Consider the following 9,803-nt stretch of genomic DNA (forward strand, 5'->3'; position numbering starts at 1 on the left):
CTCATACATTTTCCACATGGGTGGAACCCTGTGGGAATTGAAACCACGATCCCGGCGTTGCAAGCGTCATTCTCTACCATCTGAGCCACATAATGACATGAGTGGCACAGCACACCATGACATATTCAGACGACAGACACCTGGAGACACCTGGGCTGCCTCCAGATTCATCCCCTAAAAATGTCATTCTGCCTCTGAGTCCGAGAACATGTATGAGATCCTTATCATCTTATTGTTATAGACTGGGGTGAGGTTGACGTCATGGAGTGGAACAAAGAACTGCTCCAACTGTCCAATCAGCAGGAGGAGAATGGCTAAATGGATAAAGAAAGAACACCATTTGTTGATCTTACCCAAGTGGGTGTGGTGTTACACATCAGAAAGGCAATGTATAAATTCCTTTTTAATTCACACCATTGGTAGAGATCAATACCCATCCAAACAGAAGGGTCAAAGCCTTTCTACAGTGAACATACCTGTTTCTCCATGTCTGTCACCTGTAGTCCCAGGGTTGACATTATCTTGTTGACAAAGTGCATGATGGCCTAAAATAGAAAGATATAATATTACAGACATATCTCATTAGAAATATGTTGGCATTTAACCATAACAACAACATTCAAAGTCACTATTTTGACAGACTCTAATGAGAACATATTGAAGTTGTATAGGGTCGGTGCAATGCTCAGTCAGTCAGGCACGGTAAGAGTGATCAAGGGCATTTATATGTATTATTCATGCTGTCACACATCTCATCTACATAGCACCCTTGCACACAAATCAGCCTCGCCCTGAATCAGAATCAGTATAGAAATAAAATTAAATAAAATGTATTTTTCACATGCTTCGTAAACAACATGTGTAGAATAACAGTAAAATGCTTACTTATCGTTTTCAACAATGCAGAGTTAAAGATAAAACATTTCAATAAACTAGAAATAGTGACACAATAAATAAATTCACGGTGAATAACAATTATGAGTAAAAATAAATGAGTAAAAAAAAAGAGAGAATAGTCTATGACTAGGGTGGCTGGAGTCATCGACAATTGTTTGGGCCTTTCTCTGACACCACCTGGTATAGAGGTCCTGGATAGCCGGGAGCTCGGCCCCAGTGATATACTGGGCCTTACTCACCAACCTCTGTATCCCCTTTCGGTCGGGTGCCTTGCAGTTGCCGTACCAAGCGGTGATTCAGCCAATCAAGATGCTCTCGATGGTGCAGCTGTAGAACTTTTTGAGAATCTGAGGGCCCATGCCAAATCTAGACAATATATGCTTGTCCTATAATCGATCCTAACGCTGTCTAATAATGCAATGGTCCAGCTTATACAACAGATCAGCAGGGATGGAGGACCCATCTTTTCTCTCTATTACCTGCTTAACTGTGTTAACCTTGTGGGAGTCCAGCTTCAGCAGCTGCTCAACAGAATCCTCAACTGGATGAAGAGACAGGGAGGAAAGCATTTATCTGTGCAATGTTCTGGATAAAACCCGGTACAGTACTTCAACGATGACCGTGAATATCTTACTCACTGTCTGAACTGCTCAGCGAGTCTGCAGTTGAATCACTGTTGAAATAAAGAGCAAAGTATGTGAACATTCAATCTTCTGAAACAGAATACATTTTCTGAAGAACATGCACCCATCATAATCAGAAATAATTGACCAACCTTTCATTTGTAAGAATCTCAATTTCTTTTTCTGAATTTATTCCATTTCTGTTGACCTAAAAGTTTGGGGTCACTTAGAAATGTCCTTGTTTTTGAAAGAAAAGCACATTTTTTGTCCATTAAATAACATCAAATTGATCAGAAATACAGTGTAGACATTGTTAATGTTGTAAATGACTATTGTAGCTGGAAACGGCAGATTTTTATGGAATATCTACATAAGCGTACAGAGACCCATTATCAGCAACCATCACTCCTGTGTTCCAATGGCACGTTGTGTTAGCTAATCCAAGTTTAACATTTTAAAGGGCTAATTGATCATTAGACAACCTTTTGCAATTATGTTAGCACAGCTGAAAATTGTTTTTCTGATTAAAGAAGCAATAAAACTGGCCTTCTTTAGACTAGTTGAGTATCTGGAGCATCATTATTTGTGGGTTCGATTACAGGCTCAAAATGGCTAGAAACAAATTACTTTTTTTCTGAAACTCATCAGTCTATTCTTGTTCTGAGAAATGAAGGCTATTCCATGCGAGAAATTGTCAAGGAACTGAAAATCTCGTACAACGCCGTGTACTATTCCCTTCATAGAACAACGCAAACTGTCTCTAACCAGAATAGAAAGAGGAGTGGGAGGCCCTGGGGGCACAACTGAGCAAGACGACAAGTACATTAGAGTGTCTAGTTTGAGAAATAGACGCCTCACAAGTCCTCAACTGGCAGCTTCATTAAATCGTTCCCGCAAAACACCAGTCTCAACGTCAACAACGAAGAGGCGACTCCGAGTAGTTAGTTAGTTAGTTAGTTAGTTAGTTTGTGTTTGTGTGTGTGTGTGTGTGTGTGTGTGTCTCACTTAGGAGAGGATGGAGGACAAGACCATCAAAGATCCTCTTCAAGACTCTGCACCACAATGTGTTCCTCTTTCAAAGTGCTGTTGATCCAGTCAACCAACACCTGCAGAGACCAGAGTTCACCATAATAGTCAGTTAAATTGAGTGATATTCATAACTGGGTGCTATAATTCTGTACTTGTACCAGTATAGCTGGCAGGTAGCCTGCTATACTGGAGGGTTGCCAGTTTGAATCCTGGGTCTGACATGAAAAATCTGTCAGAAAGTAAGCTGGCAACTAAGAGGGTTGCTGGTATCAAATCCTAGATGCCATTGTGCAAGGCACTTAACCCCCCACAACTGCTCCACGGGTGCCCAATTTGCTTCATCCTGTATGTGTTTTCAGGAGGTGTTGGAAGCGGAAGTCAAATTTCGGTTGGACCTTGTGTACAGTTGACGAATAAAGTGATATTAGTCTCGTGTCCTACTTTTACAGAAATGTACCGAAGCAAACAGTGTAGAGATTAGGTTCTGGGTGCAGATATCAGCACATTAGTATCTACTGTAGTTAATCTTTGTATACATTTACTTATCAATTTAGAGCAGACTCTGATGATGTCTGATAATGTCCACTTGTATTTCTATTAAATGATGAGTGTTTTGTGTGTTATTGAGGTGTTTACAGAAAGCAGGTGTGGGATTACAAGGACCAGATAGGCCCTGTCAGACTTGACAGTTAATACGTTTTTTGTATTCTGATCATGGAGTTCTAATCACGGAATTCCGAACAAATCATGCATCAACCCCTACATCTAAATGTGTCCACCATGTCCACATTGTGTCCGGATTCCCTTTCCCGTGCTATATTCAAATGCCAGCTAACCTCTGTAGCTAGCCAGCAAGCTAGCAAGCAAAGCTAAACGGATTCTATAACCAAACTATTTTAAAAACATTTTTTAATAAATATTATCTAGCTGGCTACCATTTATGTAGCCCAGGCAGCCGATAGAGGGCGCTAGATCTGCGCTATTATCTAGGATTGATGTGCATTCCCAGTAATACACTCAAGTCCCCTGTGGACCGGCTCGTACATAAAGCATCCTCCTTTCAGGCTGTAAAGGCATAATTTTCCTCCTTAACTAGCATTAATGGTGAGCAGCCTAAAAAAATCTGTGTAATGTCTTAATAAAACTACATTTTCCACCACCATTTTCTGATTTTCTGACAATTTAGGATGTTGCACATCTTGTTCAGCCAACGGTGTGCAACATCCTAAATGGTCAGAAAAATCAGAAAATGTAGTTTTATTAAGACAGTACACCTATACAGCTTTTGTGCATCTAGACCTGTCTTTTTAATGCGATCTTTGTATTCTGATTGTAGATGTCGCATGTAAGTGTCAAGTGTAGACGGCCATAGAATTTGTAGGGGTGTTTTTCTTTTCCATACCTTCTGCGTTTACAGAGGCAGATTTTGACCAATCAGATCAGCTCAGGAAAAGATCTGATGTGAAAAGACCTGATGTGATTGGTCAAAAGACCGATTAGTGGGAAAAATATCAGAATTGGGCTGTCTGTGTAAACACAGCTATTTTGGTCTATACCGTGTTACACTTATCTCATTGATAAACACAGCAATAATTTGATTTGACTTTAATTTATTGCAGAAGTATATTTTCTATTTCAAATCCTCTTTCAGGGTCTAGGGAGAAGGTCTGCATCTACAACTACTGCCTTGCCCTAGCAATGACTTTCTGATCTGTCCACCATCCTCGCTGATACTTTCATTTTTATTTTATGTGTAAGGTATTTTCTGTGTAGAAATTATCTTCTGCCCATATCACCCAAAGGTATCATGGTCCTACCGAATAGTAGTATAATAATGTTTTATCATTGGTATAGTAGAGTAGTATTATAATGTGTTATCATTGGTATAGTAGTATTGTCACGCCCTGGCCTTATTATTCTTTGTTTTCTTTATTATTTTAATTAGGTCAGGGTGTGACATGGGGAATGTTTATGTTTTGTTGGTTTTGGGTGTTTATTTGGTAAAGGGGTTATGGGGTGTAGTATATGGTTTTGTGTTGAGTGTAGATGTCTAGCGTTGTCTATGTTGGTTAGTTATCTAGGAGAGTCTATGGTTACCTGAATGAGTTCCCAATTAGAGACAGCTGATTTCGGTTGTCTCTGATTGGGAGCCTTATTTAGGGTAGCCATAGGCTCTCATTGGTTGTGGGTAATTGTCTATGTAGAACGTTTGTAGCCTGTATGTATGTGCACAACGTTTGTAGCTTCACGGTCGTTTTGTTAGTTTGTAAAGTGTTTTTGTGTCGTGTTCATCTTCGTTGGTGTTAATAAAAGAAGATGGCTTATTTTCCAACTGCTGCATTTTGGTCCGTCAATCCGCCACACGATCGTGACAGAATTACCCACCATAGGACCAAGCGGCATGGAAAGCGGCAACAGGACCTACCTACACAGGATTCATGGACATGGGAGGAGATACTGGATGGTAAGGGGCCGTGGGTTCAACCGGGAGAATATCGCCTTCCTCGTGAAGAGCTGGAGGCAGCTAAAGCCGAGAGGAGGCGATATGAGGAGGCAGCACGGAGACAAGGCTGGAAACCCGTGAGTACAACCCAAAAATTTCTTGGGGGGGGGCCTTAAAGGGAGTGTGGCGAAGTCAGGTAGGAAACCTGCGCCTACTCCCTGTACTTACCGTGGAGAGCGAGAGTACGGGCAGACATCGTGTTACGCAGTAGAGCGCACGGTGTCTCCTGTACGCGTGCATAGCCCGGTGCGGTACATTTCAGCTCCACGTATCGGCCGGGCTAGACTGAGCGTTGAGCCGTATGTCATGAAGCCGGCCCAACGCATCTGGTTACCAGTGCGTCTCCTCGGGCCGGCGTACATGGCACCAGCCTTACGCATGGTGTCCCCGGTTCGCCTACATAGGCCGGTGCGGGTTATTCCACCTCCCCGCACTGGTCAGGCGACGGGGAGCATAGAACCAGGTAAGGTTGGGCAGGCTCGGCGTTCAAGGGAGCCAGTACGCCTGCACGGTCCGGTATTTCCGGCGCCACCTCCCCGCCCCAACCCAGTACCACCAGTGCCTCCTCCACGCACTAGCTATATGGTGCGTGTCTCCAGCCCTTTACTACCAGTGTCTAAACCACGCACCAAGCCTCCTGTGTGTCCCCAGAGTCCTGTGCGTCCTGTTGCTGCTCCCCGCACTAGCCCTGAGATGCGTGTCCCCAGCCCGGTGCCACCAGTCCCGGCACCACGCACCAGGCCTACAGTGCGCCTCAGCCGGCAGGAGTCTGCCGTCTGCACAGCAATGACTGAACTGCCCGTCTGCCAAGCGCCATCTGAGCATTCCGTCTCCCCAGCGCCATCTGAGCCATCCGTCTCCCCAGCGCCATCTGAGCCATCCGTCTGCAATGAGCCTGCAAAGCCGCCCGTCTGCCATGAGCCTGCAAAGCCGTCCGTCTGCCATGAGCCCACTGAGCCGTCCGCCAGACAGGAGCCGCTAGAGCCGCCAGCCAGACAGGAGCCGCTAGAGCCGTCCGTCAGACAGGATCTGCCAGAGCCGCCAACCAGACAGGATCTGCCAGAGCCGCCAACCAGACAGGATCTGCCAGAGCCGCCAACCAGACAGGATCTGCCAGAGCCGCCAACCAGACAGGATCTGCCAGAGCCGCCAACCAGCCATGAGCAGCCAGATCCGTCAGCCAGCCATGAGCAGCCAGATCCGTCAGCCAGCCATGAGCAGCCAGATCCGTCAGCCAGCCATGAGCAGCCAGATCCGTCAGCTAGCCATGAGCAGCCAGATCCGTCAGCTAGCCATGAGCAGCCAGATCCGTCAGCTAGCCATGAGCAGCCAGATCCGTCAGCTAGCCATGAGCAGCCAGATCCGTCAGCTAGCCATGAGCAGCCAGATCCGTCAGCTAGCCATGAGCAGCCAGATCCGTCAGCTAGCCATGAGCAGCCAGATCCGTCAGCTAGCCATGAGCAGCCAGATCCGTCAGCTAGCCATGAGCAGCCAGATCCGTCAGCTAGCCATGAGCAGCCAGATCCGTCAGCTAGCCATGAGCAGCCAGATCCGTCAGCTAGCCATGAGCAGCCAGATCCGTCAGCCAGCCATGAGCAGCCAGATCCGTCAGCCAGCCATGAGCAGTCAGATCAGTTAGCCAGCCATGAGCAGCCAGATCTGTCAGCCAGCCATGGGCCGTCCCTCAGTCCGGAGCTGCAGTCCCTCAGTCCGGAGCTGCAGTCCCTCAGTCCGGAGCTGCCGTTCCTCAGTCCGGAGCTGCCCCTTACCCTGGAGCTGCCCCTTACCCTGGAGCTGCCCCTTACCCTGGTGCTGCCCCTTACCCTGGTGCTGCCCCTTACCCTGGTGCTGCCCCTTATCCTGCTGCTGCCCCTTATCCTGGTACTGCCCCTGACCCTGGTACTGCCCCTTACCCTGGTACTGGTCCTTAGTCCGGAGCTGTCCCTTAGTCCGGAACTCCCCCTTAATGCAATGGGGTTAATGTGGAGGGGGGTCGTTTGGAGGAAGCCTAGGAGGTGGTTAGGTACTGTGGTGACGTGGGGACTACGACCAGAGCCGGAGCCGCCACCGTGGAGGGGAGCCCACCCAGACCCTCCCCTAGACTGTGTATGGTGCGCCCGGAGTTCGCGCCTCAAGGGGGGGTTATGTCACGCCCTGGCCTTATTATTCTTTGTTTTCTTTATTATTTTAATTAGGTCAGGGTGTGACATGGGGAATGTTTATGTTTTGTTGGTTTTGGGTGTTTATTTGGTAAAGGGGTTATGGGGTGTAGTATATGGTTTTGTGTTGAGTGTAGATGTCTAGCGTTGTCTATGTTGGTTAGTTATCTAGGAGAGTCTATGGTTACCTGAATGAGTTCCCAATTAGAGACAGCTGATTTCGGTTGTCTCTGATTGGGAGCCTTATTTAGGGTAGCCATAGGCTCTCATTGGTTGTGGGTAATTGTCTATGTAGAACGTTTGTAGCCTGTATGTATGTGCACAACGTTTGTAGCTTCACGGTCGTTTTGTTGTTTTGTTAGTTTGTAAAGTGTTTTTGTGTCGTGTTCATCTTCGTTGGTGTTAATAAAAGAAGATGGCTTATTTTCCAACTGCTGCATTTTGGTCCGTCAATCCGCCACACGATCGTGACAAGTATAATAATGTGCTATCATTGGTATAGTAGTATAATCATGTTTTATCATTGGTGCAGTAGTATAATAATGTGTTATCATTGGTATAGTAGTATAATAATGTGTTATCATTGGTATAGTAGAGTAGTATAATCATGTTTTATCATTGGTATAGTAGTATAATCATGTGTTATCATTGGTAGAGTAGTAAAATAATGTGCTATCATTGGTATAGTAGTATACTCATGTTTTATCATTGGTATAGTAGAATAATCATGTTTTATCATTGGTAGAGTAGTATAATAATGTTTTATCATTGGTAGAGTAGTATAATAATGTTTTATCATTGGTATAGTAGTATAATCATGTGTTATCATTGGTATAGTAGAGTAGTATAATAATATGTTATCATTGGGCTTTGATGATGGATGATCATTTGAGGAGAATAACTTAGCTGGTGGTGGGAAGTGAAATGTAAAACAAGGGTCAATCTTATCACTTTCAACTTCTCAAATTTGGGATCTTTCAAAGATGTTGCCTGAACAATGTTTTCCACTCACCTGTTTCAACACATACATTTTAAGTTGAGAAGCCCACTACTTGACAACCATTTTGGAGGGAAAATATGATATCCAAAAGATGACGTGAGCTGGAATACAGCTGAAGATAGACTTCCCCTAGAAAGATCCAACATCCTCAGGGTCCCCTTCTGCATATCAGGAAAATCCTCCATATCCCCTCTGCTGAGCAAGATATCAAGTGACTCTACCTGGTATAAGTGTAGCCTACGCTTTAAATAATAGTTCAGTAATAGTTCAAATTAAATTATATTCAATTCATGTAAGGGACCACTTCAAACTTCAGTATTTGATTTGATCACTTCTTTCTCTGTGAGTGCACTTCTGCCTTAGCTGGGCACACACACATAGCATGAATAGAGCAAAATGGCTATAACCCCATAACATCATGTCCCTCTGAATGATTTTTGGGGATTCTGGGCCCCAAAACAACACACAACAACAAACTCAGAGGAATGCATTCTGACTCTACACTAACCTGACTGGGATTTAATGTGACCAACAATATGTCAAAGTGTCTTCCTGAGACTAGAGTGTAGCTTCACTGTCCCATATCTGTCTTTGTGATGTACTCTTCTCTGTCTGAGGTTGACAACAAAAGGCAAATTGAATAATCATACCTTCAGAGCAGTAGCAGCAAACAGACAGAATAAGGAAATAACGCTGTTGTACTCTGCTTCCTGACTGACGTCAACACTGAATCGATCAAAATAGCATTGCAACAGAGAAAAATACACCCAATCTGACAAGCACTTCTCCAGAAACGTGTTACAGGATAGCAGCACAAACAATCTTCATACAATTCAGGACCAAAAATAACAATTTGTGAGAAACAGGTCAGAATGAAGGACTGGAAATGATAAAGAGAGAAATGAGAGGATGTGGAAGGGAAGAAGTAAGCAAAAGTAAACCTTGGTTTTGTTACACACAGTGTGTTCTGAGGAGAGGCCATGTATATGAAGCCAAGTGGTCCAGACTTATAGTTTAGAGCATTTGGATAGAGACAACTGCTTAGAGGTGAAAGTGAGGTCACTTCACCTAATAGAAGTGGCAACCACACGACAGGAGGCCAAAACAAACATCCCACTGGGCACACACTGGTTGAATCAACATTGTTTACACATAATTTCAATGAAATTACATTGAAACAACGTGGAATAGACGTTGACTTGACGTCTGTGCCCAGTGGCTGTATAATGGCTGTAGTCTGTCCTCCAGCACTCCCCAATCATATACAGAGAGAGAAGAGACAACACACTGCATGTGCACCATCTCTACGTCAGAGGAGCAGAGGAAACACGCACACTCCATCAACCCGAAGAGGAAAGGGCAAAAAGGGAAAAGGAGAAGTAGTCATGGTTACCATAGACAAGAAAATAAAGACACAGTCCTAAAATAAACCCCATCATTCCTTTGGCTAAACCAAAACCAGAAGGCTTGTGCTGTGAGTTCCAATCTCCGCCACACTTCTGATTCACTTCTGAAGACAAAGAAAGCTATCGTACATGTGTGAAGCACAGGAGGTTGGTGGCACCTTAATTGGGGAGGACGGGCTTGTGGTA

Source organism: Salvelinus fontinalis, chromosome 5 (assembly GCF_029448725.1).
Source record: "Salvelinus fontinalis isolate EN_2023a chromosome 5, ASM2944872v1, whole genome shotgun sequence".
Lineage (NCBI taxonomy): Eukaryota > Metazoa > Chordata > Actinopteri > Salmoniformes > Salmonidae > Salvelinus > Salvelinus fontinalis.